The sequence below is a fragment of the Neolamprologus brichardi genome, chromosome 23 (genome assembly GCF_056152115.1).
Source record: "Neolamprologus brichardi isolate AB-2024 chromosome 23, ASM5615211v1, whole genome shotgun sequence".
NCBI classification, from domain to species: domain Eukaryota; kingdom Metazoa; phylum Chordata; class Actinopteri; order Cichliformes; family Cichlidae; genus Neolamprologus; species Neolamprologus brichardi.
The window spans coordinates 32,050,277-32,065,735 of NC_142125.1; positions in this window are offsets into that span (position 1 = coordinate 32,050,277).

Consider the following 15,459-nt stretch of genomic DNA (forward strand, 5'->3'; position numbering starts at 1 on the left):
TTCTGAACACACACACACACACACACACAGTGGAAACACATGCACCTCGGGCAGTTGTTGACCAGTTCCAGTGTGTGTTGCCATTATACTCTGACCAATCTATGGAAATTTCCTCTCATGTTTGTTGAAAACACTCCACTGACGTGTTTGTTATATGTTAGGGAGCTATTGATGAGCACAGCAAGTCGATATTTCTTTCCAAAGGCTCTTGAATGCCCCCACCCCCCTGCAAAGAATTTAGTATTGGGTCAGATTGAACAGAAAACCCTTTTAAATGTCACTTTCAGAATCAATGCACTGTACTTCATGAGCTTTACAGATGAAAATAAATGTATAAATAGCACAGAACCCATGTATATGTATATATATAGGACTCTGTTCTTCTAGATGAAGATCTCGGTTGTTGTCCTGGGATCTGCTGGAGCCACCTGCCTAGCTTGGGGTTCACAGCATCAAGTGCTTTACACAACCTGCACCTGGGGTCTTACCTGGTGTGATAGACCCCCGCCTCTATGGATCTTGTACTTAGAGCTTGTTCCTGTGCTGTCATGATTAGTGTCTCTGTGCTGTCTTTCAGTCCAGCTTTGTCCAGCTGGTAGGATTCAGCCACTTCTTCTCTCTGCCGGTGGTACACACCCTGCAGAGGCCTGTCCTTCTATGATGGTTCTTCTTCTTGCTCCTCTTCTTTCTTGGGTTTCTGTTGCCGGAAGTATTCACTAAGCACACGGTCAGTTGTGTCCAAGTCTTCAAACTGGAGACTCATTCTTGCATATCTGCCACTGTGAAGATTACTGGCCCCTGTTCAGGGAGGTTACTATGGTCTGCTCTTAGCTTTACTAGCCACTGAGCATTGCTGTTATGTGTTGCGTCCTTTTCCCAGATGCTCTCCCAGTCTTAGTGGGGCTTCACCGTGATGCTATCTTTCAGGTCAGCTCTTGCACTCAACGCTCCTTCTGTTGCACTTGGGGCTTGGTGCCTAATCTCAGGTGGGGGTGATGATATCTACCCCCTGACCTGACATCCTGGCTTCCTTTTGCCTTAGCATTTGTGTTGTACCTCATTTATGATAGCAGTTACTTCCTCCAAATGTTGGAACACTGAGCTACTAGTTGTTTCACCATCAATGTCCATACAGTAGCTACAAACATGAACATACATATATATATAAAACCTGAAATATGAGCTCTATATATACAGATATGTTTATATGTGTAAGAGAACTCTGTGGTTAAAGTGCTTCCCATATTCCCCGTATGATCTTTCTACACATGGCTGTCTGCCACAATTTGAAACAATCCTATTACTCTGAATGGGTTAGTGCCTATAGAAAGCCTACTCCGTGACACGACAACACCCAACCGAGGTAACACCGGGGGCATGTTTGCATGCATGGCAGCCAAGTAAATCATCTGTCAAACATCCCAGCCACACGGCTAAAGCTTACAGAGACAGGGCCGAGTAAGACGGAGGCACACATTCAGAGGGGCTTAATGGAGGTCGGCAGCACGCAAAGCAGCTGCACACGCAACCTGCTGATCAAATCGAGTAAACAACTCTATGCCCCATCGCTCTGACATCACCAGCAGGTGCGAAACAGTTGAAGCCAGCTTGTAGAAACAACATACAGTAGGGTGGAGGTGGGGTGGAATCTGTGATAAGCTTCAACAAAGAGTTCAACGAACATCATAAACGTGACAATTTTTGTATTAATGTAAGCTGGTTGTAAACAGAGCATGGCCTTTTATTTCCTGTCATAATGCTTACTAAATACGACACGCCTGCAGGTGTGAGTGGGGCTGTTAGCGGGCTATTGTGCTTCCAGTTATGTTATTTTCTACCTAAACATGGACCTGATTCTTAAAAGGCTTTTCACACTGTTGCAATGCTCTGAAGCTGAAGATGGTCATAGGTCAAAACTTTATGAATTTTTACAAAACAACTTAATGACTAAATAATTATTTTACACATGACAATAGGGTGAATAGGACTGACTTTTGTCACATCAAAATTTTTATTTTTATGACCTCACATATAAGTTTGCATTCATAAAATACTTAAATGCCTGAAATATTTAAAATAAAACACTATTAAGGAAACAAATGCAGAAATGGAACGGAAAGCACTCCTCCCTCTTACCTAATTATGGAAACTTCTGGCTCTCCATAAGGAATTTTGAGTATAAGCCATAATCTTGTAGCCATCCAAAGCAGATTTAGTGGGAGGTGTGACATTGTGAAATGATGATCTTTGCTCCCGTAGAAACACAAGTCTGCATGATAACAACCTTGTTTTAACAAAAGAGCGTTCGATTCACTTTGTCATGAAAAAGAGCTACAGCAGAGTTGAAACAGCGATGTCTCTGACTGGTGGAGGTCACTGTTACCATGGAAATGTCCGAACCCGTGAACAGCAGTTTGCTTAGTGAATCAGGAAGTCAGAATTTACGCACTGTGCTGTGATCGATAACTGGGTTGTTTTTTTACAACACATGCAACACAAACTATGAAAATATTTTCAGAACTATACATTAAGAAAAAGAAAAATGATTTAACTCAAGAATGCTGGACCCTGTTCACCTCCAAATCTGGGATTTGCTGCATTGTTGGAGTATTTCCCTCATTGTAATAAATAAATATATATACACAGTCTTTGCGTTTTTCCCCATTTTCCTTTACATGTTTGAATCAAATCAATCTTTGTACAGTCAAAAATATCCCAATGGATTGTTGTTTATCAGTTTCAATGGAAAAAAGGAATGAGAAATCATTTCAGGAAGTGGACTTACTGTGTTTCAAAATGGAAGATTTTGGTATGCATACTATGGTATGCTTATTGGCTAACAACTTATGACTGACAATGCCGTCAAGCAGGCAGGATTGCAGTCAGAAACGGCCCTCCTTGCCGCATCCATTTAAAAAAAAAACAAAAAACAAGATGGCAGCAGTGAAAACCAATCTCAAGGCTTCAGAAGGGGACTTAATATGCTGCGTTTTAGTTACTTTGAAAGTCAAATGTTGGAACCCAGGAGTGATGTCACTGCCGAGTCGAGTGTATTCCAACTGTAAAGTCGGAAAAGCGCAAAAAGCAGGATTTGTTTTGCTTTTTTGTAAGCTAGCCCCATTCATGCATCGCTAGCAGTACAGCGTTAGCAGTACAGCTAGCAGTACAGCGTTATAGCTGAGATTTTTTAGCTTAAAATCACAGCCGCAGCACATTGATGGCTAGAGCCAAGTCAGCTTAGCTTATTAGTCACAAATACACAACAGTCACAGTGCAGATTAAAAGTTTTACATTCACTGCCGCCATTTTGGATTGATAATATGGGGTTGTTGGGGTTGCCCTGACTTTCCGAGTCGGAAAACCAAGTCGAGGGGGTGTTCCGGATAAAAATTCTGATTGGAAACCCTGATATTCCAACTTCCATCTTAATCTGGAATGCACTAAGACAGTGGTCCCCAACCATTTTTGCGTACCGGTTTATGTCCAACAATATTTCCATGGACCGGCCTTTAAGGTGTCGCAGGTAAATCTAACAAAATAAAACCAGTACTGGTACCAAAAAAAAGAAGGTTTATTCATAACACACGAGGAAAGACCTACGGAAACCGTGTTAAAGATTAAAACGATAAAAAAAATAAAAATAAAAACTGATAAAAACCATGAAAATCATAAATTTCACACCCGAACCTCAACTCTCGGGGCCCGATACCAAACAACTCACAGATCGGTACTGGTCCGTGGCCCGGGGGATGGGGATCGCTGCACCGAAACACCAGTGTATGATATCACACTGTCCGTGTTAGAAAAGTGTGATGGGCCGAGGAGTGAAGGAAACTTAGGCAAAGGTTAAAGTCCAAAACAATGATTTTTTTATTTAACCCCAAAAACATAATTGGTTAAATCATGCAAAAAGAATCAAAATCTTGGGCCAATAAAAGAGGTCAAAATAACAGAACTCTACTCAAAGTTGACAACACTACTGATAACTCAAACAAACTGACCTAACTTAACGAGACAAAGGGGAAACTTAAATAGTGGCTGATCAGCCCACAAAAACACGAGAAAGGGTAAAACACACAAAACCTAACTAAACCTAACATAATGAACTCCAATTCCCCCGCATGGTCCCGAGTTATGGCATGAACCAATTTGCAGTCTTCCTTTAAAGCTCGCTCCGCCCCTTTTCCACCTCTTGGCTCCTTAATCAAGGGACTGGAACAGCTGCAACTAAGGTAACTCAGAAAACTAAAGATTAATCATACATAACAGTGTAAACTAAAATGTGCGCACTTATTTTAGAATGCAGTGTTATGTGGATATGTGAATTAACTCTAAACCAAAACCAGTTATTTATTGTCCTGTAGACTAATTCCTATATTTAAAGAAAGACAAATGTGAATGCAATGTTACTTATAAGCCTCTACACTAACATGGTGGGTATTACCACTGTGTGGCTGTAAGTGCAGCCATCACAAAAAGTAATGAGTGACGTCACAGTGGTTATGCCTTTTCTTTTTTACATGTTCTATGCGACTTAGTTAAATTACCTTACTTGTGTTTCTTTCTCTTTGAAAGTTGCAACCTATTGCTAGCAACACTGGTGTGAATAGTGTGAGCAATGGTGTGTGTTTCTGCTATAATCTCACTAAGGCTTTACGCGCATAGACCCTAACAGACTTCTCATGCCTGCTGCTGCTCTAAGCTATGCTTAGGCAGATGCTGTTAAGGTAAGACGTTAAGTAAGTTTCAATTAATATGGAGGAGAAACAACAATGTGTTTTTATAGATAAGTCTACAAAGCATTAGTAATTGATACAAAACACCTCATTAGACACAAATTACAAATCATTTAGCAGGTAATGTCGCATAGGATCTGTGAATCTGACTTGCTCTTAATGGGCTGTTTGAGGGTTTGCTCACATGTTAATATGATTAAAGTCTTTAACTCTATAATATTGCTTGACTTTAACAGTATCACAGACCTGGACATGCATAGTCTGGCATTTTAAAAATACAAATGAGTGTAAACATTGAGACAGTGCTGCTCTGGGCCACCCAGACAGGCTGCGAGCAAATGTTTGTTTACAAATGACCAGATTGTAGTCGCTCCAATTGCTCATTGGATTACAGCCACTGCCAAGTGTCCCAGACTGGTATCACACACGCAGGGCCAGAGTGCCGGCCTGAGGAAAACAACAACATGTCAATAACACAGAGCGACGTGTATGCAATTTATATATAATTACTATATGAATCAATCCTGAGCTGATCGTAACATTTCACAGGAGCGTAAATATCTAGGTTCATGTTTTTATGATAGAACTGTAGTTTAAGCACAATAAATTGTTATAAAAGTAAACAACACAGCAGTGAAGTAGCCAACAGTATGTTAGTAAGTTCAAAGTGTACAGCCTACTGTCTTGGAACAACCCCCTGCGTTCGCATCAGAGCTTTTCCCCCTCGCCAAACAAGATGCCTTGTCCCTCAGAAATGTCATTAATTTGAATGTTACGTAAGGACTTGTTTGTGCAGAGCTTCGTACTTTAGAGAAGGACCAGTGATAGTATAAGGTTACATAAGATGTATTAAAGGGTAATGTCTTGACTTCTTTGTGGTGGCTGATACTGTGCGTATTATCAGCGAGTGAAGGTTAGCGCGTCATGTTTAGGCTGAAGGTCAGGATGGGAGCAGCACTTCCTGACAAAGCTCTCTAAGTCACTGAGTTCAAAGAAAACATTCAGATAGTAAGACTGCAGCAGATAACAATTACAGCAGCGTCAGTGAGATCAACAACATCACCTTATGGGAGGAGAAGCCTGGCATTATAAATGACAACAGTGCAAATGCATGTGACAGAGAGGCTTGGTTGAGAATACAGGGAACTCCGTACAGTGTTGCTTTTACATTAGAAATGGACAGAATAACAATGCAAATACTAGAGGTGGGACCCACCAGACACCCCATGATACAACATTGTCACAACACTTCACTCGCAATACAATATCATTGTGATTTTTACATTTTTCTGATATTCTTGGTTTTGCAGGAAGATATATCACAATCTATAACATTTCGAATATGTCCTCAAACTTCAACTTTGTCAGTATCTGTTTTATACAATAAGATAAAGTTTTCTCACTGTAGTTATTCATTTTGCTGCAAAATGAGATTATTAACCTGCCATAAATGTTACCATAAGACATAGTCTGTCTGCAGTTGAATGGGGTAAAAAGTACATGCAATCTGTTACTGATAATGCAGCAATTAACTGTGATAAATCATTGAAAATCAAACATTTGTTCCTCTCTACATAGACAGAAACACTTAACTATCAGATGTGTGCTAAGCAGCGTTCATGTTCTATAGGAAAATAACCAGAATACAACCAGCTGGCAGCCAGCTGAGTTGAGTCCCCTCCTGAAAGAAATGTGATGAAGGGCATACATTTTTGGAGTTTTAACTGTGTTTTTGTTAGTTTTACAGCTTTTTACTATTGACAAAGACTTACTTCATGGTCGTTTACTGAAATAGTAAAAAAATAAATGCAAGGTTGTAAACAGTGAGGGCCCAGGCTGAAAACAAACCATAATAGGCCCCAGAATCGAGCCCTGAGGCACATTCAAGTGATGCTTTTGGGCTGAAAGGTAACACGGTTGTAACAAAAGCTCACTTGAGTCTAAAACAAGTCTAAAAGGTTTAAAACAGTACTTTTTCCAGAGTCGGCAGTTAAAAGCACATCTTTGAGCACCTTCAGTACTCAGTTCTATGGAAGTCTCTGAAACTAGACTGATATACAGCGCGGTACAAAAAAATGTTTTGGGCCTTTATAATTAGTTTCCCCTTTGTGACAACCTCTGAGAAACATAATATGGTTTGCTCTGTGGAATAAACTTTACAGGAAGTTTGTACTTTTGTTTTCATGAAAAAAATTCATTTCCATTCATTCAATGTTGATGTGTTTTGTGTGCTTTTGCAGCATTTTCTTTTAGAGGTGGGATTTGTTGGTATTTTCTTAAGTTGCAATGCGTTTGACCTTTCAGGGCCACTGTACTATAGACACACCACTTCTCGCTTGAAGACTAGTTCCATAGTTCCACACCACTAGCTGGAAAACAAAAACTTAACATAATATTTTGAAAGTTAGCAAAACAGAATCTCCCTGCCCTCGTCTTTCCTGACACTGTTGCTCTGAATGCGATCGTACCTCGAAGCACTGATGAGTCAATATCAGCTTTGGCGTGGGCGTGCGGTTATGTTTTTCTCATTTTGTTTATAAACACTAGAGACTGCAAATTTCCGGTAGAACAGACAGAGGAGAGAAACTATCTAATTTAGATCCTGACGTGTGAAATCTGGAATTTTATTAATAAATTCGGATAATGTATTTGGCGGCGCCAAAAGCAGCAGCACAATGAGAAAGCACTAGTCTGAATGGGCTTAAGTTTAAGGCATAAGAGGCATCAGTGAGAGTTTGGCATTAACCCGTCACCTCCCTTTAATGTACTCACACAAGTCTACTGTGCTGATAGTGGACCTGACGAGTGTTTTATGAACGACTTCTATGACTTAATTAGCTCCTAAAAACAACCGAACCTTCAGAAAGTTTATTTAATTCATTGTTGTCATTTGGTAAAATAGCTCAATAGGAGATATGAGCAGATAAATTCTGCTTGCAAATTACACAGTACTCTTACGTTAGTCTCACATTCTGACAACCAGGTTCTGTCTGGCTCGCCCTGCCAGCTGAAAAAAAGGAGAGAGAAAAAAGGCCTCGCACAAAATTCTGTGCTCTGCAATTTTGACAAACAGGATCGCACTGTCCTCATCTCTCCTGACATTTGTGTAAGATTATGTGGTGAGGAGTTCATTTGTGTCTCGAGGCGGTGGCACAACATCAAACGTGGCTTTGGCAAGCGTGGATTCTTTTTTGTTCACTCTGTATAGACAGCAACTGCTGGGAACACAAATGAGGCACTTGTACGTGTTGGTACATACTGTACGGAAAAACATACGCTTGTAAGTCCTGTGATGTATATCAGACCGAGCCCTTGGGCTGCTGTTTGCAGCGGGTGCACTACACGCGGTGGTTTCAAGAACATGCTTCATTTAACAGTGTAAACAACAGTGAATTTGAGGAATTTCAGGTGATGCAGCAGCACCAAAAACATGAAGTAAGCACAGATAATGGACTAGAACGTGACTTTTCGATATCTATTCCTGCCGTATATAAAATATAACAGCACAGAAATTCGTAAGAATTTTGAGGTAAAACTAAAGAGTAACAATCTATCAGTCTTTGGAAACCTACCCACTTTATCTTGTTTTCACTTTTATCTTTGAAACTGAGCTTGTGCAACCACATTACTGTGGCTGTGATAGAAAAAACAAAGAGCAGTCAGGTAAAGGCGTTGTGGTTAAGCTGCAATGAAGTCACATGCTTAAATGTAATTAATTACAGGACGCTCTTGGAGATGGATCAACAGTAAGGTTTGACAATGTAAATGGCCTGCATTTGTATGGCGCTTTACTCAGTCTCTAAGGACCCCAAAGCGCTTTACACTACATTCAGTCATTCACACACACATTCACACACTGGCAATGGCAAGCTACATTGTAGCCACAGCTGCCCTGGGGCGCACTGACAGACTGGCGCCACCGGGCCCTCTGACCAAGGATATTTGGCATGCAGCCAGGAGGCAGCGTGGGATCGAACCACCGATCTTCTGATTAGTGGCTGACCTGCTCTGCCACCTGAGCTACAGCCACCCAACATGTAGGTTTAAAAGACACCTATTATGCTCATTTCCTGGACTCTACTATAGTAGCTTTGCCTGATTCGCAATTCAAAATAAGCCTAGTTTATGTTATATTGGGTTATATTGGGACACACCTATTGTTCAGCACTTTGGTCAGCCTTGTGTGTTTTTAAAGTGCTATATAAATAAACAATGATGATGATGATGATGATTTTGACTGCTTTTACACTGGCTATGTTTGGTACACTATCAGTACCAGGATAGTATGCTGAAAACTACCAAAAAGTGTGTGGAACTTATACTTGTACACTTGTTACCCTCAGGGGTTGGCATCTAGTGGAAGAAGGGAAGGAACCATCAGGACGAGAATACTCTTCAGATCTATAACGAGCATTCCTGTTCAATATGTTCGGTCAGGACCACTACAGCCAAAAAGGAGACTGTTATATCCATAGGCAATATAAATACTAGTCTAAGTCAGATACAGCACAAAGATGCTGGGGTTGAAATTGGTTCCAAAGTGGCTTGCAGATGTAGGTCAAAGCAGCTTAAATAGCATGGCCTGTATGATATTTGCTAATTGAATATATAGAAGGCCAGTGTTGGGGAGTAACGGAATACATGTACCGCCGTTACGTATTTAAAATACAAATTATGAGTAACTGTATTCCGTTACAGTTACCGTTTAAAAAGGTGGTATTTAGAATACAGTTACTTTGTTGAAATAAATGGACTACACGGTGGTACTTCCCTGTTTCATCTTGTGGCGGGTCAGGACTGTTTGGGTTTGGTTTGACAGCTACGTTCTGTTGTTCCAGGCGGCAGCGTTACGGTTGCCATGGTTACAGGGTGACGCTCTCTCTCTGCGTGTTACCTGGGTGAGAGAGCGCCTGTTGTTGTTGTTGTGCTAAGCTAATAGGCAGAATGCTACAGGTATAGCTCTAAAGAATGTAGCATCATAGGCAGTGTAGTCCGTGCTGCAGGGAGAATGGACTGCCATACACGTTATGTGTCTGTGAGCGAGGGAGGGAGAAAAAGGAAAAGTACGAGCTGTCATCGAGCAAAACGGGAGCTGGAAGCATGTAAATATAATAATAACCACTGCAGCCAAGAAGAGTGCCTGACGAGCCCAGTTGTAAGTAAGCTATTAAGACTCGACTGTACACCGTGTTCGTGTTTTCCTCCAAAAACAATAAGTTCTGTTGGAGCAGCCTTTCAACGCCTCTCTCTGTCTCTCGCTAGCAAAGTTGACCCAGACAACAAAGTAAAGCTAGTTTTCGGCTACGAGCCCGACACAGAACCCACCGTATTAGTCAGAGGTCCCTTTACTACGGTTCGGAGCCGCGGACCTTCAGTAACAGTAATAAATCACAGCAATAGTACATTCATGTAGTTGTAAACAGCATGATAATATATTAAGTAATCCAAAGTATTCAGAATACGTTACTCTCATTGAGTAATGTAACGGAATACGTTACAGAATACATTTTAGGTCATGTATTCTGTATTCTGTAATGGAATACATTTTAAAAGTAACCTTCCCAACACTGTAGAAGGCTTCCATGCCAGAGGTAAGGGATTTTAAGCTCAAGCTCTAAGCAAAGAATCAGGATTTAACAGTAGTTTAGTCATGAGGTTCTTTTGACTCCTTTTATATCTTATAAGTTCCAATATGTGGACTCAGAGAGTCCAGTTCACAACAGGTGCTTTATTGTACAGACAACAGTAGAATGAAATTAGAGCAGGGACAGGTTAAATCAGCCAACATATTTGCCAAACAGATGCACACAAGCATATCAGCTGATGTGAGCTGGCATTTAGATGTGCTGATCTGACAGGTTAAGCGGCCACGCTTGAATTTATGGTCTTCTAAGATGGATTTCAGGTGTTGCGTTCCACCGTGCTTGAGTGTGGAAGATTTTTGAATCGTGTGCTCAGACTTCAGAGATTTAAATGTTAGTTTAAAGAAAAGCCACAGCTAGCAGGAGAATCAATTCCAAACGCTGCAAACACATCGCTTCCTTGAATTGAACAGCTTGTACTGGATCTTCATACTACACAAACAAGTACATGGTGTACACAGAGTGTTACCAACAGGGATATTGGAATTTAAGCACAGTATTTACTCTAAACTCTAATGACTTCACTCTGACATCATTAGGGTTAGTTTCCCAGCCCATAAAAAACTCCCTCCGGGCTGACAGAAAATGTTATACAACTGCTTTCACGGCTGAGCAGCACTCCTCTTGACTAGTTAGCAGATTGTCACATGTGAAATTAGCAGCTCTTTTAAAACTGCCTCTCTGTTTCTTGCAATTTCTGTCTCCATCCTTTACCTGGATCCCCTCCACCCCTTCATACCTGAGCAGAGTGTAAAAAAAGGGGGTGAAGCTTTTTGGCAAATCCATTTCTCAGTGTGTCAGCCCCCTGCCTCCCCCTTGCAAGGGCCAGGAAGTGTTTACCACTGTCTCTGAAGCCACACTCCTCCAACAGCTCACTCTGAAAGTGGAAGCACCATTTAATCACGAACAGCGTGATTTCTCTGCAGCCCCCCCCCCCCCCCCCTCCTCTTGTGCCTCCATGCCAGGATACCGAGTTCCACCAGCACGCTATAAACACAAGCCCCCTCCTCGTTCTCCCCCCCCCCCCCCCCCCCTCCTCTCTTCAGTGCGAGCTGACGCATGCCACGGAAGCAGTGACGTCAGTTGTTTACTGTCTTGCCTCTCGTTGCAGTGCAGCAGCACATCCACCAGGGCTTATGTAACCCCCCTGCCTGCTGGATGTCAGCATGACATGACTTTACTGCAGAGTGTGTGTGCTGCGGGAGGGTGGGCGGGGGTCTCATGCTGCAGCCTGCACGATACATCATCCCCACGCACATAAGCGCAGGTGCATGCACATACTGTATGCAGACATACAGTAAACACACACACACTTTTCCCTCCACTGCCTGCATTGTGTACGGATTGAAAACACAGAGGGTTCACTCCAGGAGCACATAATAACTCCAAGAGGACCCCCTCTACACACACACACACACACACACACACACGCCACAGTCCTCCATTGCTGCTGCAGCATCAGCAGAGATGTAAACAACTCTGGCTCACAGCTGCCTGCCTTCTCGAGAGTGGACACACTTCGCCCCCTGCCTGCAACAGCAAGCAATGACCAAAACCAAATTTGGGTTGCTGAGGAAGTGAAAGTGGAGCCGGGGTCTGTTTTATTTATCAGGTCAAAATTAAGTCCTCCTGCTAGACAGGTGGTCCACTCCTACTGAGCTGATGTCAGTGCTTAAATTAGAGGAAACAGCAGACAAATAACAGATTAAGCTGCATTTTCTCTGCACTCATTTGAGTGTTTCATAACATGCAAGATTTGGACTGCTTGAAATGTTTTGTTTGGCATTTTTCCTTAAAGTGGTTTTTGGCCCAATTTGTATTTTAATGTTTTCATGGTCTTTTTAAATGTATCATGTATAGCTTATAATAGATAAACTTGCCGAACCTTCTTGAACAGGACGTCTACTGATCTTTAAAAAAGTTAAACATAATGTTATCGCCAGAGAGTTCATGTAAAAAGTGAGACACCTCTGATGTCCACAGCTTGTTTTTGTCCTGTCTCCCTCCCCTCACCACCATTTGGTCTCAGAAGGAGGTCACCCCTCCCTGAGCCTGGCTCTGCTGGAGGTTCCTTCCTGTTAAAAGGGAGTTTTTCCTTCCCACTGTCACCAAGCGCGCTTGCTTGCAGGGGATAGTCGTAGGGGATTGTTGGGATTTTCTCTGAATCATTGCAGAGTCTTTACATATAAAACAGATATTTACAATATAGGCGACTGTTGTTGTCATTTGGCACTATATAAATAAAGCAGAATTGAATTCATCTTTCCCAATAGATCAGATATACTGTCTTTGTAAAAAAAAAAATGCTGCTGTCATCTCTGGTAATGATCACAGTGACAGCTCACTTGTGATATTCCTGAATGCTTTTATTGTTGGTGACCTTTTGCTTCTTGGCAATTTATTTAAGCTAATCTAATAAATGCTTTATAACAGCTGTAAACAGCTTCAATGTCACTGTTTAAGTGTTAATGGAGCGTGTGTCTCACGTCTATGAATACGTTTTCTCTATTAAGATTCATAGTATGACAGAATCTCACCTATGCATCATCAGTACTTGTCATTTTTCTTTGTGTATGTGTGGATATATACTGCAGGATTTATGCTCTTTAAAGTAAAGCTCGGGAGATACACACACACACACACACAAACACAGATCAGAAGTTAGAGTCATTGACTGAACAGCGCCTCTGAAGCTGGAGGAGAGCTGCCTTTCTAATAACAGATCACTGCACAAAAAGCCTTCAGCCGCTCCATCCAATAGGGACGCCCAACAGACTCAGATCCCAGGTTTCGGAGAAATGAGCATCTGTGTTTATTTTCAAGGAATGTGCCCTGCCTGGACGGCTGTGGAATGTGACCTGTGTTTTTTTGGATTCCACATCAGCACATGCCTCAAATAGTTTTGATTTGAAGCCAGACGCCACTGGAACGATGTCGCGTTACTTTAAAAGAAACAGGCGTGTACTTGGAAACACACCAGCTACCAGCTAATGAAGTGTCAAAACAAGTTTGTAATGGAAATAAAGCCGATGGCTAAAAAGCAGTCGAGCTGTCCCTTTGCATCCCTCACACATGGACGTGGCAGAACTGTCAAATGTTGAATTTGTAAATCATATTATATGTACTGAAGCTGGAGTATGCAACATACTGGATGGAAAATCTTTAATAGTAATCTTAAATGGTTTCAACACATCGTAGTTCAAGTGGTTAAGAGGGGACTCTGATTCCTGCGCCTTCACTGGGTTTTATGTTAGTTCACTTTTCAAATTCATGATCAGGTCTGTGACATACAAAGAACAGAGAAGAGAATACACGAATCTCGTATATACAGGGGTTACTTTGGGCTGGAATGATCCAGAACAGGGCTGTACCTTTCATTTATGAGTAATTAAATCTAGCAGGCTGTTTAATAATCATAACATCTGCTCATTTTTTATCTGCTGAATCCCAGCATCCCTTCAGACTGGTGCCATGGAAATACAGACTCACATACACCTTCTTGTCTCTATCTTGTGTTCACGTGAGCAGATGTCAATCAAGCTGCAGTGGCACAATTTCATCATCTAGCTAGATGCTCTTTATTAATTATGAGTGGTCGCTAATATCATGTCAAATGCAACTTTTCAGAGAGTTGATTTCTAATCTGACTGACTATATTTTTGTATGTCCCAGGGACAATGGGTAAATTAAACAAAATGTTTACGTGTGACAGAAGTTACAGATGGAGAAAGATGTGAGAAAGGCAGGAAAATCAGAGCACTCAAGTTTAGGCTTTTTAATCAGACAGTGAATCTGTGTATAACCAGGGAGGTTATGACAATTCATTAAAACTTCCCTTGCATCCATCAAGGTCCTCAAGGTCAATTGAATGATTTCTTAGTTGAAAATTGACAAAAGGTCCTACAACTTTGGTGTGTATAGTTGACATATAGAAACTACCACATGAAGATTTAAAATATCACATCACCTTTGATCAATGACCTAATTTTTACAGCTGTAAAAATACTTTGAAGTAAAAACAACAACAACAACAACAACAAGGAAAACAAAATGAATATATAGAAAATACAATATTAAAGGAAACACTCCCCAGAGACTGAGCTGCCTGGGGGGAGGTTTGTATTCTCAGAGTGCTTCTTGTTATATTATACTGTGAAATGTCATTTACAGCTAAATGAATCATAATAAATAAAACTGGGTTTGGAGTATTGTAATAAAGTTCACAGTGCTGGAGGGCAACTACCTGGTGCAGGGCAAATTGTGGTATTCAGGGATTGGTTATGGGTAGGAGTTAGGTTGAATTTAAGATCGTGAAGCTCTTTAGTATTATCTTTTCTTGCTTTACACTGGATAGGGGTTGTGAAGCAGCCATTCTAGCTAATGTTATATCTTCTTATTTACTGCAGAATGCTGTTGGGAAAATCCACAAAGAGCAGTAAATCCCAGAGCAGCAGCAGAAGTGCAGGTCACCTGATCACAGCGTGTACACAAAGAAAACTAATCTTAGTTTACTAAGTTTACAGCTCAAATTGTTCTGTGAGTCATTTCCACATGCATGCTGCACCGCTACATGGTTCTCCCAGTGTTCTTAGAGCCAGCCCAGTCATAATTTAACCCCTACATTCTGTATGTGTTAGGAGGTGCTTAGAATAAAGAGGAGGCAAGGCTTTCAGTTTTTGCAGAATTCTGCAGAACACGGCCTCAACACGGCAGATTACTGATCAACAACTTGTTGTTGTTGTTAATACCTGGCAAAGTTTTGCAGTAGGGCTAAAAGTGCTTCCTTGTTCTGATATTGTTTGCATTAAAACCATCAAAGTACAATGAATCACACTTCTCCCACTTACATGTGCTGCACGTGACACCTGACATGCCAGGTAACGATAAGACCATACAGATTCGGCACAGTGGAAAAAGACAATAACACCATTTATCTTGGAAAGCTTCCAGGGGCTTTTATTTATTTTCTATTTATATAGCTGGGACTCTGGAAAGTACTTCACTCTCTGAGTAAACACTGGTAAATTCCAAATACTGTAAACTGAAACTTGAGAACACTGCACGTAGTTACAATCTATTAA